This window comes from Suncus etruscus, chromosome 8 (genome assembly GCF_024139225.1).
Source record: "Suncus etruscus isolate mSunEtr1 chromosome 8, mSunEtr1.pri.cur, whole genome shotgun sequence".
NCBI classification, from domain to species: domain Eukaryota; kingdom Metazoa; phylum Chordata; class Mammalia; order Eulipotyphla; family Soricidae; genus Suncus; species Suncus etruscus.
The window spans coordinates 89,892,947-89,902,091 of NC_064855.1; the positions used below are offsets into that span (position 1 = coordinate 89,892,947).

Below are 9,145 nucleotides of genomic sequence, written 5' to 3' on the forward strand. Positions count from 1 at the left end.
TTGATTAAAACTGATGTGAGAGAATGGAAGAGGCAAAGATTGGCTCCATACTATTTAGATCGATAGTTATCTCTATATGCATAAGCAGTCTTCTTTTTCTTTTTGCTTTTTGGGTCACACCTGTCAGTATTCTGGAGTTACTCCTGGCTGTGAGCTCAAGAATTACTTCTGGAGGTACACAGAGGACAATATTGAATGCTGGGGATTGAACCTTGATCAGCTGTGTGCAAGACAAATACCCTATCCACTGTATTATTGCACCGGCCTCCGCAAAAGCAATCTCCAAATAGCCTCAAAAATATTGTTGATTTTTTCTAACTTTTTTTTTTTATTTTCTCTTTTTGCTTTCTCACTGCATTATTTAGTTTCTCCTCACTTCACAAATGAGTAATAAACATTTTACCTAATATTCATTCTGCAGATTGTTGCATTATTGATTTACTCAGACTTGCTTTGCTGTCATAGTTCATCTTATCTGCCTACGCTTTACTATTGCCTACACAATCTTTCGATATCATTTATAATAGAGTCCTGACCACTACAGTCACATCCTGTCCCTTTTCCTGGGGAATATGGTGATTAGGTGGTGGTCACCTGATTAGTGCTCAGAAAGTCTGAAGGGTCAACTGGTGATACTTGGCCAGTTGGACAGGCAGTTCAACACAAGGATCTGTAGATGCTATGTAGTAGTTGGTGGCCTCCAAGGCTGCATCTAGCCTTGCTTCTTTTTTTTTTTTTTGGTTTTTGGGTCACACCTGGCATTGCTCAGGGGTTACTCCTGGCTGTCTGCTCAGAAATAGCTCCTGGCAGGCTCGGGGGACCATATGGGACACCGGGATTCGAACCAACCACCTTTGGTCCTGGATTGGCTGCTTGCAAGGCAAACGCCGCTGTGCTATCTCTCCGAGCCCTAGCCTTGCTTCTTGAACCTTCTGGTGCATAGAACTTAATTGGATCTAAGGTGCTATTTTATCTCCCATTCTTGCCTGAGAATTTGTGAGTTTGGTCAAACTGGAAATTAAAATACTGCAAAGTGTTCCTCCATCTCCATAATTGTGCTACTTGGCACTTACTTAGCCTGGTTCCCTTCACCTCTCTCCCTGCCAAGTTTTTTAACCCCAACTCTCAAGGTTCACTTTCAACTATCAGTTCACTCCATTCTGCTCCATCTGAGTCTTTCCTTCTCTCCAAGTCTGATGCTGTCTGCGTCCCTCCCCTTGGCATGAATTCCTGCGTTGCATTGTTTTGCAATTTCATGTTCATTTAATCTTTTCATATGAGATTGAGAGAAAAGATCAGGTATCACACTGCTTTTGTATTCTCCAGAACAACTAGCATAATTCTTTGTGCAAAATAGGCACTTAGTAAGTATTTGTCGACTTGAAATATTAAGGTACATTTTTTTCTTTCCCACTAGTCTTATCTCTGCCTAAGTAAATGAGGCTGATATGTGAAAGCAGTTGAGATTAAACAGGTAAAGTGGAAGAATAAACAGGAGGCAGGGAGATTTTAATGAAACTTTATATGATAAGAAAAAAGCATCATTAACTATTAAATCTATTTTTACACTTTAAAAATATTCAGAGCTCTCCTTCTCCTCATAGCAACTTGGGGTATATTTAACACAGGTGCAAAAAAATAGGATAATTATTTTAAAAACAGTTTTTAACAACATTTTTTGTTCAATCAGAAAAGTTTTTGTGGCTTTGAAATAACTATAACAAAACTCATTTATTTTAAACTTTCGTGTAAATCACCCATTTTCACTCCAAACTGATCGTAGAGTAAAAATGTTTTTCTTAAAAATTACTAATAAATACATAAAGCACATCATTTAGTGTCATAGATGGTAATTAATTCACTAAACTTCATTAAATTAAATTGCTAAACCATCATCAAATGTCTACATTTGGAGTCAGAAATGATTGCAGTACATGCATAAAAAAGAGAAAGAATAAAACTAATCTGTGATTCAATGCAAACATTTCCTATGAAACAGACTCTACTTTTATACAGATTTAGAGAAGTCAATTTAAAGCACATTTAAGTCAACAGAAACTGTTCTAGGTAAATGAATTTAATCTTCATGGTCACTGACACACAATATAATCTTGTTTCTCTCAGCGTTTTATTCTTTAAGTAACTAAGTGACTCATAGGCTCAGAGAAATATTTTCTGGTACAGGTAAGTCTGAGCTTAGCATGAAATATTCTGAATATTTCTTCTCCTCTTCAGATGAGTATTTCAAAAATAACAGCTCCTTCCTGGAAGGTGTAATTGGCTTTTGGTTAGGTATGTCTAAAATTTTTGTGAAATGTATTTTAGGACAAACTAGATTATACTTTTTCTTTTCTCCATCTATCAAATCCTACCAATTACTTATGGCAAAAATTCAAATGCCAAGTTCAAGTTCTCATAAGTTCAAATTCTCTTTTATATAACTTTGCTTTAATTTTTGGCAGAATTCATATTCATAACACCTTTTTCTAGATAAAAGATATGACATCTTTTAATATTTATTTCAATTTACTAACTCCCAGAGTTGGACTATTAAGTTGGTTTCACACCATGGAAACTATAAATTATTCAACTTTGTTTCTCCCTTTTTATTGTAATATAATTTTTTTTTTTTGTCCCCCAATTCACAATACATACCCGGCAAGGGGCCTGTGTTGAGGTGTATATGGGGTGCCTTTACTGTACCTCCTCTTTCTATACAGCCAGTGTAAAGAACACAGCCTGTGGTAAGAATTGGGAGGCCTTATTTTATCTTTTATTTATTTTTTTCTTTTCTTCAGGGCAAACTAAAGTTGTTTTTTTTTTGTTTTTTTTTTTTTTGTTTGTTTTTTTTAAGTAAGAATTCATTTAAAGGACAAAATTGATTAACATAATAAGGTAAACTAATATAACATAATATAGTGACATAACATAACATATAATATAATTAATATAATAATAATACATGTAAGTCAAAGAAAGTTTCTGATTAAAAACACAATTTTCTTTTTTTTCCATAATGGCTTACATATCTTTCACTGTAGTATTTTGGGTACATATTCACATTAAATCAGGGGACTATCCATCACCTAATATGTCCTCTTCTCAATCAAAAATCAAATATACTGAAAATAGGCAGAGTCCTGTCTAGAGGCTTCCAACCTCAGTTTGAGAGAGGATGTGAAAAAAGTAATTAAAATACCACAACAATACACACACACACACACACACACACACACAAAATATCGAATTAAATAACCGATAAGCACCACAACAATAAAAACAGGCACCACACAATAATCTCGGTTCTGAAATCAAATCATACTCAAGTGCAAAAAGAAAGAGAAAGACGGGGCCGGAGAGATAGCATGGAGGTAAGGCGTTTGCCTCTCATGCAGGAGGTCATCGGTTCGAATCCCGGCGTCCCATATATGGTCCTCCCGTGCCTGCCAGGAGCAATTTCTGAGCCTGGAGCCAGGAATAACCCCTGAGCACTGCCGGGTGTGACCCAAAAACCACAAAAAAAAAAAAAAAAAAAAAAAAAAAGAGAAAGACAAAACAAAATAAAATAAAATAATATTGGAGACATCAACCGTAATCTCCACACCAAAATAAAGACGTCAAAAAAAAAATAGATCATTTATTCTCCTCTTGCTGCTTTCGTGTTATGTGGAAGACTTCTACTTTATCTTGGATGGTAAAATCAGACCTGTTTCTAGAGATCTTGGTGGCTGTGCAGATCAGGGAATGGAGTTTATGAAGTCTTTCTTTGTGGTTCTAGCAGTTATGCTTCTTCAATGTCCTTTTTTTGTTTTTTATGTATTCTAGGTGTTTCAGAATAGTGCTACCATTCTGTGTTTTTCTTTTGTCTTCTGACTTACTTCGTTTAACATAACATGATCTAGGTCCATCCACGTTGCTGCAAAGTCTGTGATTGTATCATTTCTAACTGCCATGTAATATTCCATTGTATATATGTACCACATCTTAATGATCCATTCATCTGTTGTTGGACATCGAGGTTGGTTCCAAGATTTGGCTATTATACTGAGTGCTGCAATAAATAGTGGGGTGCATACGTATTTTGGAATGAATGTCTTTCCATCTTGGGGATATATGCCTAGGAGAGCAATTGCTGGGTCAAATGGCAGCTCAATTCTGAGTTCTTTGAGCACTCTCCAGACTTTTCTCCATAGATGTTGGACCAAGGGGCATTCCCACCAGCAATGAATGAGAGTTCCTTTCATACCACATCCTCTCCAACAAAGGTTGTTCCCATTATTTTTGATGTGAGCCAACCTCACTGGTGTGAGGTGGTATCTCATTGTTGTCTTGATTTGGATCTCCCTGATGATGAGTGAAGGTGAGCATGTTTTCATGTGTTTGTTGGCCATCCTTCTCTCTTCCTCAGAGAAATGTCTATTCATTTCGTCTCCCCATTTTTTTATGGCTTCGTTTGGTTTTGAAGGACTCAGGTTTCTGAGCGCTTTGTATGTTCTAGATATCAGCCCTTTATCTGATATATCAAGTGAAAAGATTTTTTCCCATTCTGTTAGCTGTCTTCTTGCATTAAGTAGGGTTTCTTTTGCCATGCAGAAGCTTTTTAGTTTGATATAGTCCCATTTGTTTATAGTTGATGCTAACGTTTTTGCCATTGGTGCTCCATTCTCAAAGACCCTTTTGATATAAAGGTCTTCGAGTGTTCTGCCTATTTTATTCTCGATAAACTTTATAGATTCAGGTCTGATTTCCAGATCTTTGATCCATTTTGAGTTGACTTTTGTATAAGGAGTGAGATATGGGTCGATTTTCACTTTCGTGCATATGAGTTTCCAGTTGTACCAACACCATTTGTTGAATAGGCTTTCTTTGTTCCATTTCATATTCTTGCCTCTTTTATCAAATATTAGTTGGCTATATATCTGGGATTTATGTCTGGGAATTTTGTTCTAATCCACTGGTCTGAGGTCCTGTCTCTGTTCCAGTACCATGCTGTTTTTATTACTATGGCTTTATAGTATAGTTTCAAGTTAGGTAAGGAGATACCTCCCAACTTCTCATTTTTCAGAATGTGTTTAGCTATCCTGGGTCTTCTATGGTTCCAAATGAATTTTATAATTGATTGTTCTATTTCTTTAAAGAATTGTGTCTGGATTTGGATAGGGATTGCATTAAATCTATATAGCAATTTGGGTAAAATAGTCATTTTGACTATGTTAATTCTACCTATCCATGAGGATGGGATGTTCTTCCATTTCTTTAGATCGTCTTCAATTTCTTTCTGAAGTGTTTTGAAGTTTCCCTGGTATAGATCTTTCACTTCTCTTGTAAGGTTGATTCCTAGGTATTTGATATTTTTTGATACTATCTTAAATGGAATTGTATTTTTAATCTCTCTCTCCTCAACTTCATTGTTTGTATATTTATTGTAATATAATATTTTAAACTTTATATATGCTAAGAGATTATAAGTAAAGTAGTTTATTGGTAAATATTAGATTTAAATATTTTAAGTAACCATAATTATGCTTTAAAAATGCTGAGTTTAGAATGAAAAAAACAAAAACTCCATTCCTTACATTTACCTAATAATTTTGCTTAATTGAGGCAATCACAGCTAACTTTTAACTATTTTTAAAATTTGATTTCTTCTGATGGTTTCTAAGTGTATTCTAACACAGTATATCATTAAAATAATATGCTTAATTTTTATTTCCACTTAATTTTGATCATTTGAAAATTGACTTATTCTCATGGGAAAGTTATATAGTGCTCTCTTAAGCGCAGTTAGCCTAGAAACACAGGAGGTTCAACTAGTACCAACTATAGCTCAGTAAATCCTTAGACATTGACTTTAGATATACCATGGAATCATATAACACTTATTTCAAATTGTCCCTTGCTGATTCAAGTTTTGATAATTCCATTTGCCTTTGTGTTGTAACAAACAATATGAACTAAATTTGTTTGTGCCGGCAAGAAGGAAGGTGAGGGTGGTGGGTGGGAAGTTGGTAATTAAAGGAAGGTCACACTAGTGGTCGGTTTGATGTTTGAGCATTTAATGTCTGAAGCAACTGTATCATAAACAACTTGGCAAATAATGGCATATAATATAAAAATAAAAGACTTTTTTTATTTTGCTTTATTTATGGCAATGCTTAGGGATTACTTCTGGCTCAGTACTAATATATCACTTTTGGTGGTATTTAGAGAACTATATGGGATGCCAAGGATCAAACCTGAGTCAGTTGTATGCAAGGCAAATGCCCTACCTGCTGTACTATTTCTCCAGCCACTGAAAATTGATTTCCTTTTATGAGAATTAGCTGTTCTGGGAGATGACTATTATTAGAGTTAAAGATTTAAAAAACATAAGGTTTTTGTTTTTTTTAACAACTTTATCATTTTTATTTTTTTTAATTTCTTTTACATTTTTTTCTCAAAGGAAGTATCTAGTCCTAGAATAAAAGGAATAATTTTTGGAGGCCTTCTAGTGCTCATCTATTTTTTTAAATATAGTCTGGATTATGATCATCTTTCCTCTTACTTGTTTATACTGTTCCCTATTGATATTTGAGGACTTTTCTCTTTCTGACTTTTAGTTTGTTTGATTTGTTGATCATTCTTGGCATTACTTGAGGGACAAAATGGGATGCCAGAGATTGAAGGGAGTTCAGTGACATGGAAGACAAACACTTTACACACTATAATATCTCTTTGGCCCCAAAGATAATTTTTGATGTTTTGTTTTGGGGCCACATGTGCTGATTGTTAGATCTTGTTTCTGGCTCTGTACCCAAGGATAACATCTGGCAGGATTGGGGAAACCATTTGGGTGCCTGGAATGGAATCTGGGTCTACTGCATGCAAAGTCAAAGTCCTATCTGCTGTAACAAACTCCCACCACAATTTTCTGTTGTTTTGGGCTGAAATGTATGTGTCAGCAAAATTTTACTGTGGCATTGTCTATATGAATGTAAATGAGTAATACTGAATTCAACACTTCACTAAAATCTACAAAGTGAAATCCAATAAATTCTTCACATAGAGTTAAATGTTTATTTTCATGTATTAGACATACAATATTTTATAAAATATGAACTGTGGGGTCAGAGATGGTTCAATGGGCTTATATAGGCTTTGCATGAAGGAGGCCTGGATTTGGTTCCTGATACATGATTTATTGAGCAGTGCCAACGTGAGCCCTGAACATAGAACTAAGATTACTTACTTACACACACACACACACACACACACACACACACACACACACACACACACACACCAGCCATTCCACTGCCTGGCATAGTTCCAAAGAACAATACTAGAAAAATATAAACTATGGGAAATTGACCTTCTTGATTAATTGTTATTCACATACATTTAAATATATAAAGTATATAATTTTTTGAGTCATTTGCATTAAACCTGGCAGTGCTCAGAGGCCATTCTTCTTCTTCTTATTATTATTTTTTTGGTTTTTTGGGCCACACCCGGCAGTGCTCAGGGGTTACTCCTGGCTGTCTGCTCAGAAATAGCTCCTGGCAGGCACGGGGGACCATATGGGACACCACCGGGATTCGAACCAACCACCTTTGGTCCTGGATCAGCTGCTTGCAAGGCAAACGCCCGCTGTGCTATCTCTCCGGGCCCCAGAGGCCATTCTTGACTCTTAATCAAAAATGACCGCTGGCAGTACTTTGAGTACCATATGAATGCCAGAATTCTGTTTTTGTTTTTGTATCACACCTAGTGATGCTCAGCGCTGACTCCTAACTCTGAACTTAAGGATCACTCTTAATGGCTTCAGGGTACAAAGTGTCTGCCAGGAATCAAATCCAGATAAGCTGCAAACAAAATAAGGATCAATTTTTCAACCTGCTATATTATCTTTCTGGTCTCTGCAGTTCCAGGTTTGAACTGAGGTCAGCTGTATGTAAGGCAAGCTCTTTACCTGCTGTACTGTCTCTCTGGCCTAATGTGTATATATATAACAATATATACATTTAATTTATACATATATATTATTTTTATTTATTACATTTACATGCATATATTTACATTTAATTATTATTTTATTAAGATATCATATTTTACAAAGTTGTTCGTAATAGAGTTCAGTCTTTTTTTTTTTTGTAAGCATATTTGGCAGTGCTCAGGGCTTAGTATTGACTCTGCTCAGGAGACCATATACAGTACTGAATTTCAAATTAGGATTGGCCACATATAAGCCAAATGTTTTAACCTCTGTGTTATCTTCTCTCTAGTCTCCAGATATGTATACACATATATAATAGATATAAAAGCTACAGTGAAATATCACAACATATTCTTTCAAGTCGATAATTCAGGGACAGGAAGGAATGCATGTTTTTGCATTCAGTAGCTATAGATTTGATCCTCAGCACTGCATGATCATATCTCCCCTACCCCTGGCACCAGCAAGCACAATTCCTAAGCACTGTGTTGAAAATAACCCCTGAGTACTTTCAGTTGTGCCCTCATTCCTCCCAAAATAATGGGTAATTTAAAATTAGGTTGTTTTTTGTTTTTAGGCCACACCTCACTGTGCTCAGGGTTTACTCCTAGCTCTAAACTCAGATCACTCCTGGCCAAGGATCATAAGCAGGTTGGCTGCAGGCAAGGCAAGCACCTTACTTACTGTATTTTTGCTCTGGCCCTCAAAACATAGTCTTAATATACCAAGAAGGGGTAATTGAAACTCTCATACATTCTTTTTTTTTTTTTTTTTTTTGGTTTTTGGGCCACACCCGGCGGTGCTCAGGGGTTACTCCTGGCTGTCTGCTCAGAAATAGCTCCTGGCAGGCACGGGAGACCATATGGGACACCGGGATTCGAACCAACCACCTTTGGTCCTGGATCGGCTGCTTGCAAGGCAAACACCGCTGTGCTATCTCTCCGGGCCCATACATTCTTTTTTTAAACTTTATTTATTAATTGATTGATTGATTGGTTTTGGGGCCACACCCAGAGGTGCTCAGGTTTTACTTCTGCCTCTGAACTCAGAAATTGCCCCTGACAGGCTGGGGGATAACATGGGATGCTGGGATTCGAACCAGGTCCCTCCTAGTCAGCTGCATGCAAGGCAAATGCCCCACCGATGTGCTATCTCTCCCGCCCCACATTC

The 9,145-nt window shown here is 36.4% G+C and overlaps 1 non-coding gene across 1 annotated transcript; it reads right to left on the reverse strand.

The window, feature by feature from the left end:
* Window positions 1-2,628: 2,628 nt before the first annotated feature.
* Window positions 2,629-2,761, reverse strand: LOC126016552 (small nucleolar RNA SNORA51). Its single transcript, XR_007498346.1, has one exon. It is a non-coding gene; the product is annotated as a small nucleolar RNA SNORA51 (small nucleolar RNA).
* Window positions 2,762-9,145: the final 6,384 nt, after the last annotated feature.